Below are 12469 nucleotides of genomic sequence, written 5' to 3'. Positions count from 1 at the left end.
CTCTCCCCCCCCCACCCCCAAGTCCCTCTCATGCTCTCTCTCTCACCCAGTCCCTCTCGCTCTCTCTCTCCCCCAGTCTCTCTCTCTCTCTTTGCCCGGTCTCTCTCTCTCTCTCCCCCATTCTCTCTCCCTCTCTCTCTCCGCCAGTCTCTCTCTCTCTCTCTCTCCCCCCTGTCACTCTCCCTCTCTCTCTTACTCACCCCCAGTCTCTCTCTCTCACTCCCCCAGTCTCTCTCTCTCTCTCCCCTCGTCTCTCTCTCTCTCTCTCCGCAGTCTCTCTCTCTCTCCCCAGTCTCTCTCTCTCTCCCCCTCCAGTCTCTCTCTCTCTCCCCCTGCAATCTCTCTCTCTTTCTCTCCGCAGTCTCTCTCTCTCCCCCAGCCTACCTCTCTCTCTCCTCCAGCCTCGGTCTCTCTCTCCCCTAGTCTCTCTCTCTCCCCACCATCTCTCTGTCTTTCTCTCCCCAGTCGCGCTCTCTCTCTCTCTCCCCAGTCTATCTCTCTCTTTCTCTCTCTCCCCCCCAGTCTCGCTCTCTCCCCCAGTCCACTTCTCTCTCTCCTTCAGCCTCGGTCTCTCTCTCCCCTAGTCTCTCTCTCTCTCTCTCTCCCAGTCTCTCTCTCTCTGTCCCCCAGTCTCGTTCTCTCTCTCTTTCCCCCACAGTCTCTCTCACTCCCCCAGTCTCTCTCTCTCACTCCCCCAGTCTCTCTCTTTCTCCCCCCGTCCCAGTCTCTCTCTCTCTCCCCCCTCCACCCCCAGTCTCTCTCTCTCTCTCTCTCCCAGCCTACCTCTCTCTCTCCTCCAGCCTCGGTCTCTCTCTCTCCCAGTCTCTCTCTCTCTCCCCCAGTCTCTCTCTCTCTCTCCCCAGTCTCTGACCCCCTCTCCCAGTCTCTCTCCCCGTCTAACTCTCTCTCTCCCCCAGACTATCTCTTTCCCCCAATCTCTCTCTCTCTCTTTCTCCCCCAGTCTATCTCTCTCTCTGCTCCAGAATTGGTCTCTCACTCCCCCAGTTCTCTCTCCCTCTCTCTCTCCCCCGTCACTCTTCCTTTCTCTCTCTCACTCACCCCAGTCTCTCTCTCTCTCTCCCCCAGTCTCTCCCCCTCTGCCTGTCTCTCTCTCTCCCCGTCTAACTCTCTCTCTCCCCTTGTCTCTCTCTCTCTCTCTCGCTCCACCAGTCTCTCTCTCACTCTCTCTCCCCAGTCTCTCTCTCTCTCTTTCCCCAAAACTCTCTCTCTTTCCCCCAGACTCTCTCTCTCTCTCCCCATCTCTCTCTCTCTCTCTCTCCCTCTCTCCCCCAGTATCTCTCTATCTCCCCAGACACTCTCTCTCTTTCCCCCAATGCCTTTTTCTCACTCTTTCCCCCAATCTCACTCTATCTCTCGCCCAGTCTGTCTCTCTCTCTCTCTCTCTACCCCAGTCCCTCTCTCGCTCTCTCTCTCCCCAGTCTCTCTCTCTCTCCCCACCCCAGTCTCTCTCTCTCTCTTACTCCCCCAGTCTCTCTCTCTCACCCCAGTTTCTCTCTTTCTCTCCCCCAGTCTCTCACACTCTCTCCCCAAGTCTCTCTCTGTCCCTCTTTCCCCCAGCCTCTCCCTCTCTCAGTCTCTCTCTCTCTCCCCCAGTCTCTCTCTCCCCAGTCTCTCTTTCTCTCCCCCATCTCTCTCTCTCTCTCTTTCCCAGTCTCTCTCTCTCTCTGTCCCCCAGTCTCTCTCTCTCTCTCCCCCAGTCTCTCTCTCCCCCAGTCTCTCTCTCTCTCAGTCCCCCAGTCTCTCTCTCTCTCTCTCAGTCCCCCAGTCTCTCTCTCTCTCCCCCAGTCTCTCTCTCTCTCTCTTTCCCCAAGACTCTCTCTCTTTCCCCCAGACTCTCTCTCTCTCCCCATCTCTCTCTCTCTCTCTCTCCCTCTCTCCCCCAGTATCTCTCTATCTCCCCAGACACTCTCTCTTTCCCCCAATGCCTTTTTCTCACTCTTTCCCCCAATCTCACTCTATCTCTCGCACAGTCTGTCTCTCTCTCTCTCCCCCAGTCTCTCTCTCTCTCTTTCCCCCAGTCTCTCTCTCTTTCCCCTAGTCTCTCTCTCTCTCTCTCCCCAGTCTCTCTCTCTCTCCCCACCCCAGTCTCTCTCTCTCTCTTACTCCCCCAGTCTCTCTCTCTCTCCCCAGTTTCTCTCTTTCTCTCCCCCAGTCTCTCACACTCTCTCCCCAAGTCTCTCTTTTTCCCTCTCTCCCCAGTCTCTCCCTCTCTCAGTCTCTCTCTCTCTCAGTCTCTGTCTCTCGCCCCCAGTCTCTCTCTCTTTCTCTCCCCCATCTCTCTCTCCCCCAGTCTCTCACTCTCCCCCAGTCTATCTCTCTCTCTGCTCCAGAATTGGTCTCTCTCTCCCCCAGTTCTCTCTCCCTCTCTTTCTCCCCCGTCACTCTTCCTTTCTCTCTCTCACTTACCCCCAGTTTCTCTCTCTCTCTCTCCCCCAGTCTCTATCTCTCTCTCTCTCTCCCAGTCTCTCTCTCTCTCTCTCTCCCCAGTCTCTTTCTCTCTCTCCCCCAGTCTCTATCTCTCTCTCCCAGTTTCTCTCTCTCTCTATCTCTCTCCCCCAGTCCCTCTCGCTCTCTCTCTCCCCCAGTCCCTCTCGCTCTCTCTCTCCCCATCTCTCTCTCTCTCTCCCCCAATCTCTCTCTCTCTTTCCCCAGTCTCTCTCTCTCTTTCGCCCATTCTCTCTCTCTCTTTCCCCCAGTCTCTCTCTCACTCTCCACCCCAGTCTCTCTCTCTCTTACTCCCCCAGTCTCTCTCTCTCACCCCAGTTTCTCTCTCCCCAGTCTCTCTTTTTCTCCCCCATCTCTCTCTCTCTCTCTTTCCCAGTCTCTCTCTCTCTGTCCCCCAGTCTCTCTCTCTCTCTCTCTCTCCCCCCCCCCCAGTCACTCTCTCCCCCAGTCTCTCTCTCTCTCAGTCCCCCAGTCTCTCTCTCTCTCTCAGTCCCCCAGTCTCTCTCTCTCTCCCCCAATCTCTCTCTCCCCCAGTCTCTCTCTCTCTCACTCCCCCAGTCTCTCTCTCTCTCTCCCCCAGTCTCTCTCTCTCTCTCTCCCCCAATCTCTCTCTCTCTCTCTCTGTCCCCAAGTCTCTCTCTCTCTCCCCCCAATCTCTCTCTCTGTCCCCCAGTCTCTCTCTCTCTCTCTCCCCCAGTCTCTCTCTCTCTCTCTCCTCCCCCCCCAGTCTATCTCTCTCTCTCCTCCAGCCTCGGTCTCTCTCTACCCCCAGCTCTCTTTCCTTCTCTCTCTCTCTCCCCTGTCTCTCTCTCTCCCTCTCCCCAAGTCTCTCTCTCTCCCCTGTCACTCTCCCTCTCTCTCTTACTCACCCGCAGTCTCTCTCTCTTTCTCTCCCCCAGTCTCTCTCCCCCTCTCCCAGTCTCTCTCTCACCGTCTAACTCTCTCTCTCCCCTTGCTCTCTCTCTCTCTCCCCCAGTCTCTCTCTCTCTCCCCATTTTCTCTCTCTCTCTCACCACCCCAGTCTCTCACTCTCTCTCTCTTTCCCCCAGACTCTCTCTCTCTCTCTCTTTCCTCCCTCTCTCTCTTTCCCCCAGACTCTCTCTCTCTTCCTCATCTCTTTCTTTCTCTCTCTCTCTCTCTTCCCCAGTCACTCCCTCTCTCCCCAATCTCTCTCTCTCTTTCCTCCAATGCCTTTTTCTCTCTCTTTCCCCCAATCTCTCTCTATCTCTCCCTCAGTCTCTCTCTCTATTCCAGTCTCTCCCTCCCTCTCTCCCTCAGTCTCTCTCTCTCACTCTCTCTCTCCCCCAGTCTCTTTCTCTCTCTCTCTCCCCCAGTCTCTCTCGTGCGCTCTCTCTCCACCAGTCCCTCTCGCTCTCTCTCTCCTTCCCCCAGTCTCTCTCTCTTTCCCCCGGTCTCTCTCTCTCTCTCTTTCCCCAGTCTCTCTCTCTCTTTCCCCCAGTCTCTCTCTCTCGCTCTTTCACCCAGTGTCTCTCTCTCTCCACCCCAGCCTCTCTCTCTCACTTACTCCTCCAGTCTCTCTCTCTCACCCCAGTTTCTCTCTTTCTCTCACCCAGTCTCTCACACTCTCTCCCCAAGTCTCTCTCTTTCCCTCTCTCCCCCAGTCTCTCCCTCTCTCAGTCTCTCTCTCTCTGCCCAGACTCTCTTTCTCTCCCCCATTTCTCTCTCTCTCTTTCTCTCTCCCAGTCTCTCTCTCTCTGTCCCCCAGTCTCTCTCTCTCTCTCCCCAAGTCTCTCTCTCTCTCCCCCAGTCTCTCTGTCTTCCCCAGTCTCTCCCTCTCTGTCCCCCAGTCTCTCTCTCTCTTCCCCAGTATCTCTCTATCTCCCCAGTCTCTCTCTCTCTTTCCCCAATGCCTTTTTCTCTCTCTTTCCCCCAATCTCTCTCTATCTCTCCCTCAGTCTCTCTCTCTCTCTCTATTCCAGTCTCTCCCTCGCTCTCTCCCCCAGTCTCACTCTCTCTCTCTCCCTCCCAGTCTGTTTCTCTCTCTCTCTCCCAGCCTCTCTCGTGCACTCTCTCTCCACCAGTCCCTCTCGCTCTCTCTCTCCTTCCCCCAGTCTCTCTCTCTTTCCCCAGTCTTTCTCTCTCTTTCCCTCAGTCTCTCTCTCGCTCTTTCACCCAGTCTCTCTCTCTCTCTCCACCCCAGCCTCTCTATCTCTCTTACTCCTCCAGTCTCTCTCTCTCACCCCAGTTTCTCTCTTTCTCTCTCCCAGTCTCTCGCACTCTCTCCCCAAGTCTCTCTCTTTCCCTCTCTCCCCAGTCTCTCCCTCTCTCAGCCTTTCTCTCTCGCCCCAGTCTCTCTCTCTCTCCCCAGTCTCTCATTCTCTCCCCCATCTCTCTCTCTCTCTCGCCCCAGTCTCTCTCTCTCCCCAGTCTCTCATTCTCTCCCCCATCTCTCTCTCTCCCAGTCTCTCTCTCTCTCTCTGACCCCCAGTCTCTCTCTCTCTCTCCCCAAGTCTCTCTCTCTCTCCCCCAGTCTCTCTCTCTCTCCCAGTCTCTCTCTGTCTTCCCCAGTCTCTCTCTCTCTGTCCCCAGTCTCTCTCTCTCTCTCTCTCCCCCAGTCTCTCTCTCTCTCCCCCAGTCTCTCTCTCTCTCCCCAAGTCTCTCTTTCTCCCCCAGTCTTTCTCTCTCTCTCTCTGCCCCCAATCTCTCTCTCTTTCTCTGCCCAGTCTCTCTCTCTGTGTCCCCAGTCTCTCACTCTCTCTCTGTCCTCCAGTCTCTCTCTCTCTCCCCCAGTCTCTCTCTCTCTCTCTCCCACAGTCTCTCTCTCTCTCTCCCCCAGTCTCTCTCTCTCTCTCCCCAAGTCTCTCTCTCTCTGTCCCCCAGTCTTTCTCTCTCTCTCTCTCCCCCCCAATCTCTCTCTCTTTCTCTACCCAGTCTCTCTCTCTATCTGTCCCCAGTCTCTCTCACTCTCTCTCTCCCCCAATCTCACTCTCTCTTTCCACTCTCTCTCTCCCCAATCTCTCTCTCTCTCTCTGTCCCCCAGTCTCTCTCTCTCTCCCCCAGTCTCTCTCTCTCTCTCTCTCTCCCCCTCTCTCCCCCCAGTCCCTCTCTCCCCCCAATCACTCTCTCTTTCTTTACCCAGTCTCTCTCTCTCTCTGTCCCCCAGTCTCTCACTCTCTGTCCCCCAGTCTCTCTTTCTCTCTCTCTCCCTCTCCCCCAATCGCTCTCTCTCTCTTTCCCCCAGTCTCCCTCTCTCTCTTTCCTCCAGTCTCTCTCTCTCACCCCAGTTTCTCTCTTTCTCTCACCCAGTCTCTCACACTCTCTCCCCAAGTCTCTCACTTTACCTCTCTCCCCCAGTCTTTCCCTCTCTCAGCCTCTCTTTCTCGCCCCAGTCTCCCTCTCTCTCCCAGTCTCTCTCTTTCTCTCCCCCCATCTCTCTCTCTCTCTCTCTCGCCCAGTCTCTCTCTCTGTCCCCCAGTCTCTCTCTCTCTCTCCCCCAGTCTCTCTCTCTCTCCCAGTCTCTCTCTGTCTTCCCCAGTCTCTCTCTCTCTGTCCCCCAGTATCTCTCTCTCTCTCCCCCAGTTTCTCTCTCTCTCCCCCAGTCTCTCTCTCTCTCTCCCCCAGTCTCTCTCTCTCTGTCCCCCAGTCTCTCTCTCTGTCCCCCAGTCTCTCTCTCTCTCTCCCCCAGTCTCTCTCTCTCTCCCCCAGTCTCTCTCTCTCTCCCCAAGTCTCTCTCTCTCCCCCAGTCTTTCTCTCTCTCTGTCTCCCCCCAATCTCTCTCTCTTTCTCTACCTAGTCTCTCTCTCTCTCTCTGTCCCCCAGTCTCTCACTCTCTCTCTGTCCTCCAGTCTCTCTCTCTCTCCCCCAGTCTCTCTCTCTCTCTCCCCCAGTCTCTCTCTCTCTCTCCCCAGGTCTCTCTCTCTCTCTCCCCCAGTCTTTCTCTCTCTCTCTCTCTCTCCCCCCAATCTCTCTCTCTTTCTCTACCCAGTCTCTCTCTCTCTGTCCCCAGTCTCTCTCACTCTCTCTCTCCCCCAATCTCTCTCTCTCTCTTTCTACTCTCTCTCTCCCCAATCTCTCTCTCTCTCTCTGTCCCCCAATGCCTTTTTCTCTCTATTTCCCCCAATCTCTATCTCTCCCCCAGTCTCTCTCTCTCTCTCTCTCTCCCTCAGTCCCTTTCGTGCTCTCTCTCTCCCCCAATCTCTCTCTCTCTCTTTCCCCCAGTCTCTCTCTCTCCCTTTCCCCCAGTCTCTCTCTCTCCCCAGTCTCTCTCTCTCTCTGTCCCACAGTCTCTCTCTCTCTGTCCCCCAGTCTCTCTCTCTCTCTCCCCCAGTCTCGCTCTCTTTCTCTCTCCCCCAGTCTCTCTCTCTCTCCCCCCCAGTCCCTCTCTCCCCCCAATCACTCTCTCTTTCTTTACCCAGTCTCTCTCTCTCTCTCTCTCTGTCCCCCAGTCTCTCTCTCTCTCTCTGTCCCCCAGTCTCTCTTTCTCTCTCTCCCCCAATCTCTCTCTCTCTCTTTCCCCCAGTCTCCCTCTCTCTCTTTCCTCCAGTCTCTCTCTCTCACCCGTTTCTCTCTTTCTCTCACCCAGTCTCTCACGTCTCTCACACTCTCTCCCCAAGTCTCTCACTTTCCCTCTCTCCCCGAGTCTTTCCCTCTCTCAGCCTCTCTTTCTCGCCCCAGTCTCCCTCTCTCTCCCCAGTCTCTCTCTCTCTCTCCCCCCATCTCTCTCTCTCTCTCGCCCAGTCTCTCTCTCTGTCCCCCAGTCTCTCTCTCTCTCCCCCAGTCTCTCTCTCCCTCTCCCCAGTCTCTCTCTCTCTCTCCCCCAGTCTCTCTCTCTCTATCTCCCCCCAATCTCTCTCTCTTTCTCTACCCACTCTCTCTCTCCTCCAGCCTCAGTCTCTCTCTCCCCCAGTTCTCTTTCCTTCTCTCTCTCTCCCCCCAGTCTCTCTCTCTCCCTCTCCCCAAGTCAATCTCTCTCTCTCTCCCTCTCCCCAAGTCTCTCTCCCTCTCTCTCTTACTCACCCCCAGTCTCACTCTCTTTCTCTCCCTCAGTCTCTCTCCCCCTCTCCCAGTCTCTCTCTCTCACCGTCTAACTCTCTCTCTCCCCTTGCTCTCTCTCTCCCTCAGTCTCTCTGTCTTTCTCCCCAGTCTCTCTCTCTCTCTATTCCATTCTCTCCCTCTCTCTCTCCCCCAGTCTCTCTCTCCCCAGTCTCTCTCTTTCTCCCTCCCACAGTCTCTCTCTCTCTCTCTCTGCCCCAGTTTCTCTCTTTCTCTCCCCCAGTCTCTCTCCCTCTTGCTCCACCCTCCAGTCTCTCTCTCTCTCCACCGCAGTCTCTCTCTCTTTCTTACTCCCCCAGTCTCTCTCTCTCTCTCTGTCCTCCAGTCTCTCTCTCTCTCCCCCAGTCTCTCTCTCTCTCTCTCCCAGTGTCTTTCTCTCTCTCTCTCTCCCCCAGTGTCAGTCTCTCTCTCCCCCGGTCTCTCTCTTTCTCTCTCAGTTTCTCTCTCTCCCCGTCCCTCCCTCTCTCCCCCAGTCTCCCCCTCTCTCTTTCTCTCTCCCCCATTCTCTCTCTCTCTCTCCCAGTCTCTCTCTCTCCCCCCCCAATCTCTCTCTCTTTCTCTACCCAGTCTCTCTCTCTCTCCCCCAGCTCTTTCCTTCTCTCTCCCCCCCTGTCGCTCTCTCTCCCTCTCCCCAAGTCTCTCTCTCTCCCCTGTCACTCTCCCTCTCTCTCTTACTCGCCCCCAATCTCGCTCTCTTTCTCTCCCCTCTCCCAGTCTCTCTCTCTCACTGTCTAACTCTCTCTCTCCCCTTGCTCTCTCTCTCTCTCTCTCTCCCTCAGTCTCTCTCTCTGTCTCTCCCTCTCTCACCCCCAGTCCCTCTCGCTCTCTCTCTCCCCCAGTCTCTCTCTCTCTCTTTCCCCCAGTCTCTCTCTCTCTCTCTTCCCAGTTTCTCTCTCTCTCTCACCACTCCAGTCTCTCTCTCTCTCTCCCCCAGACTATTTCTCTTTCCCCCTCTCTCTCTTCCCCCAGACTCTCTCTCTCCCCATCTCTCAATCTCTCCCCCTGTATCTCTCTATCTCCCCAGTCTCTCTCTCTCTTTCCCCCAAGGCCTTTTTCTCTCTCTTTCCCCCAATCACCCTCTTTCTCTCCCCCAGTTTGTGTCTCTCTCTCTCTCTATTCCAGTCTCTCCCTCCCTCTCTCCCCAGTCTCGCTCTCTCTCGCAGTCTCTTTCTCTCTCTCTCTCTCCCAGTCCATCCTGCTCTCTCTCTCCCCCAATCTCTCTCTCTCTCTTTCCCCCAGTCTCTCTCTCTTCCCCCAGTCTCTCTCTCTCTTTCCCCCAGTCTCTCTCTCTCTTTCCCCCAGTCTCTCTCTCTCTCCACCCCAGTCTCTCTCTCTCTCTTACTCCTCCAATCTCTCTCTCACCCCAGTTTCTCTCTTTCTCTCGCCCAGTCTCTCACACTTTCTCCCCAAGTCTCTCTCTTTCCCTCTCTCCCCCAGTCTCTCCCTCGCTCAGCCTCTCTCTCTCGCCCCAGTCTCTCTTTCTCTCTCCCCAGTCTCTCTTTCTCTCCCCGCATCTCTCTCTCTCTCCCCAGTCTCTCTCTCTCTCTCCAGCCCAGTCTCTCTCTCTCTCTTACTCCCCCAGTCTCTCTCTCCCCAGTCTCTTTCTCTCCCCCCATCTCTCTCTCTCTCCCCAGCCTCTCACACTCTCTCCCCCAGTCCCTCTCGCTCTCTCTCTCCCCCCCAGTCCCTCTCGCTCTCTCTCTCCAGCCCAGTCTCTCTCTCTTACTCCCCCAGTCTCTCTCTCTCACCCCAGTTTCTCTTTCTCTCCCCCAGTCTCTCACACTCTCTCCCCAAGTCTCTCTCTCTCCTTTCTCAGTCTCTCTCTCTCCCCCAGTCTCTCTCCACAGTCTCTCTCTCTCCCCCATCTCTCTCTCTCTCCCTCTTTCCAAGTCCCCCTCTCTCTGTCCCCCAGTCTCTCTCTCTCTCTCTGTCCCCCAGTCTCTCTCTCTCACCCCAGTTTCTCTTTCTCTCCCCCAGTCTCTCACACTCTCTCCCCAAGTCTCTCTCTCTCCTTTCTCAGTCTCTCTCTCTCCCCCAGTCTCTCTCCACAGTCTCTCTCTCTCCCCCATCTCTCTCTCTCTCCCTCTTTCCAAGTCCCCCTCTCTCTGTCCCCCAGTCTCTCTCTCTCTCTCTGTCCCCCAGTCTCTCTCTCTGTCCCCCAGTCTCTCTCTCTCTCCCCCCCAATCTCTCTCTTTCTCTACCCAGTCTCTCTCTCTCTCCCTCAGTCCATCCCTCTCTCCTCCAGCCTCTGTCTCTCTCTCCCCCAGTTCTCTTTCCTTCTCTCTCTCTCTCCCTCGTCTCTCTCTCTCCCTCTCCCCAAGTCAATCTCTCTCTCTCTCCCCAATTTCTCTCTCCCTCTTACTCACCCCCAGTCTCTCTCATTCTCTCCCCCAGTATCTCACCCCCTCTCCCAGTCTCTCTCCCCTTGCTCTCTCTCTTTCTCCCCAGTCTCTCTCTCTCTATTCTAGTCTCTCCCTCTCTCTCTCTCCCCCAGTCTCTCTCTCTCTCTCTCCCCCAGTCTCTCTTATTCTTCCTCCCACAGTCTCTCTCGCTCTCTCCCCCCCAGTCTCTCTCTCTCTCTCTCCCCCCCACAGTCTCTCTTTTTCTCCCTCCCACAGTGTCTCTCTCTCTCTCTCCCAGTCTCTCTCTCTCCCCCAGTCTATCTCTCCCTCTCCTCCAGCCTTGGTCTCTCTATCCCCCAGTTCTCTCTCCCCCTCTCTCTCCCACCCCCACTCCCCCAGTCTCTCTCTCTTCCTCTCCCCAAATCTCTCTCACTCATCCCCCCAGTCTCTCTCTCTTCCCCAGTCTCTCTCCCCAGTCTATCTCTCTCTCTCTCTATTCAAATCTCTCCCTCTCTCTCTCCCCCAGGCTGTCTCTCTCTCTCTCTCTTCCCCCAGTGTCAGTCTCTCTCTCTCTCCCCCGGTCTCTCTCAGTTTCTCTCTCTCCCCGTCCCTCCTTCTCTCCCCCGGTCTCTTTCTCTCTCCCCAATTCTCTCTCTCCCAGTCTCTCTCTCTCTTTCTCTAACCAGTCTCTCTCTCTCTCCCCCAGCTCTTTCCTTCTCTCTCTCCCCCGTCTCTCTCTCTCTTACTCACCCCCAGTCCCACTCTCTTTCTCTCCCCTAGTCTCTCTCCCCCTCTCCCAGTCTCTCTCTCTCACCATCTAACTCTCTCTCTCTCTCCCCCGCAGTCCCTCTCGCTCTCACTTTCCCCCAGTCTCTCTCTCTTTCTCTCCCCAGTTTCTCTCTCTCTCCCCCTCTCTCTTTCCCCCAGACTCTCTCTCTCCCCATCTCTCTCCCCCTGTATCTCTCTATCTCCCCAGTCTCTCTTTCCCCCAATGCCTTTTTCTCTCTTTCCCCCAATCTCTCTCTCTATTCCAATCTCTCACTCCCTCTCTCCCCCAGTCTCTCCATCTCTCTCCCGCAGTCTCTTTCTCTCTCTCCCTCAGTCCCTTTCGTGCTCTCTCCCCCCCCAGTCCCTCCTGCTCTCTCTCCCCCAATCTCTCTCTCTCTTTCCCCCAGTCTCTCTCTCTCTCTCACCCCAGTTTCTCTCTTTCTCTCCCCCAGTCTCTCACACTCTCTCCTCAAGGCTCTCTTTCCCTCTCTCCCCGTCTCTCCCTCTTTCTCTCCCCCCATCTCTATCCCAGTCTCTCTCTCTCTGTCCCCCAGTCTCTCTCCACCCCCGTCTCTCTCTCTCTTACTCCCCCAGTCTCTCTCTCTCACCCATTTCTCTTTCTCTCCCCGTCTCTCACACTCTCTCCCCCGGTCTCTCCCGCTCTCTGTCTCTCCCTGTCTTCTCTCTCTCTCCCCATCTCCCTCTCTCTCTGTCCTCCAATCTCTCTCTCTCTCTGTTCCCCAGTCTCTCTCTGTCCCTTTGTCCCCCAGTCTCTCTGAGAGTGTTTAATTCGAATATTGTGGATCTGTTTGAGGGGAAGCTATATAAACGTAGGAGGGAGAAAGAAATAGGATATGCTGATGGGTTGGCAAGATGTTGGTTCTTTCTGGCCCATGAAATATATGTTTTGTCACCAGGGTTAGTGCAGCCAACAGGAAATTCAGCAATTTGTCTGTTCAGGCAGCAGCTGGCACACACTCTCCTGCTGTTCCTGTGAACCGTGGGTTCTATCACCAGCGATAGGGAGAATTTCGGGAGTTTGCAAAGATAGTGGGGTGTGTAAGGCTGGGTTCGGTTACAGAGATGCAGAGTGCGAGTCTGCTGGAGGGCGTTGCAGGTGCAGGGATGGCTGTGGGGACGCAATTGCTCGAGAGTGGGAGAGGTTTGGATATGTGGAGGAAGGTCCAGCGCTCGGGAGGGGTATAAGGGAGGGACTGAGTTTTTTGTGGCCTCAATAGGCCCTTGACAGTTTGGCGGACGCACAGCCTCATGGTGTGTCGTTTTACCCGTCGGCCGGTCAGGCCCGTCCCCTGCACACCGACGAGGATATTCTGCCCATAATCCTTGTTTTATTCTCCCTGCCAAACTGAATAGCTCATATTTCCTAACGTTAGGTCTACCTGCCATCTCCCACCCATTCATTTAACCTGCACGTATCGTTTTGCAGCCCCATTGGCTTCCCCCGCACAGCTTCCTTTCCCGCTTCACCTTTGTGGTGTCCAGGAAGGATCCACCACCCACTCCTCCCTCTCGCACGTCATTGATGTGAGTTACAAGTAGATGAGGCTATTTCCTCAGGTTTGTAAGTAGCCCGAACTTGCACAAGTTCGCCCGTAACTATTATTTTATAGCCCCAATCTTTTTGTTTTTGGAAACATAAACTTGATTCATAAAACATCTGAACGAGCATTTCAAAATCGCCATCACAAAAAGTACAATCAGATTCAACTTTTACACATGGGTCACGAGGTGCTTCAATACAATCAATGAATATTACAGTCATTTCAATATGGTCATTACAGACAGTCGGACAGTGCAATGGGATAGGAGTTATCGACATACATCGTGTTGCACTCTGAGGTGCTTCAATACAATTATAA

Source organism: Cetorhinus maximus, unplaced genomic scaffold (assembly GCF_964194155.1).
Source record: "Cetorhinus maximus unplaced genomic scaffold, sCetMax3.hap1.1 HAP1_SCAFFOLD_1837, whole genome shotgun sequence".
Taxonomy (NCBI): Eukaryota; Metazoa; Chordata; class Chondrichthyes; order Lamniformes; family Cetorhinidae; genus Cetorhinus; species Cetorhinus maximus.
Note: the sequence above shows the minus strand (reverse complement) of the source record.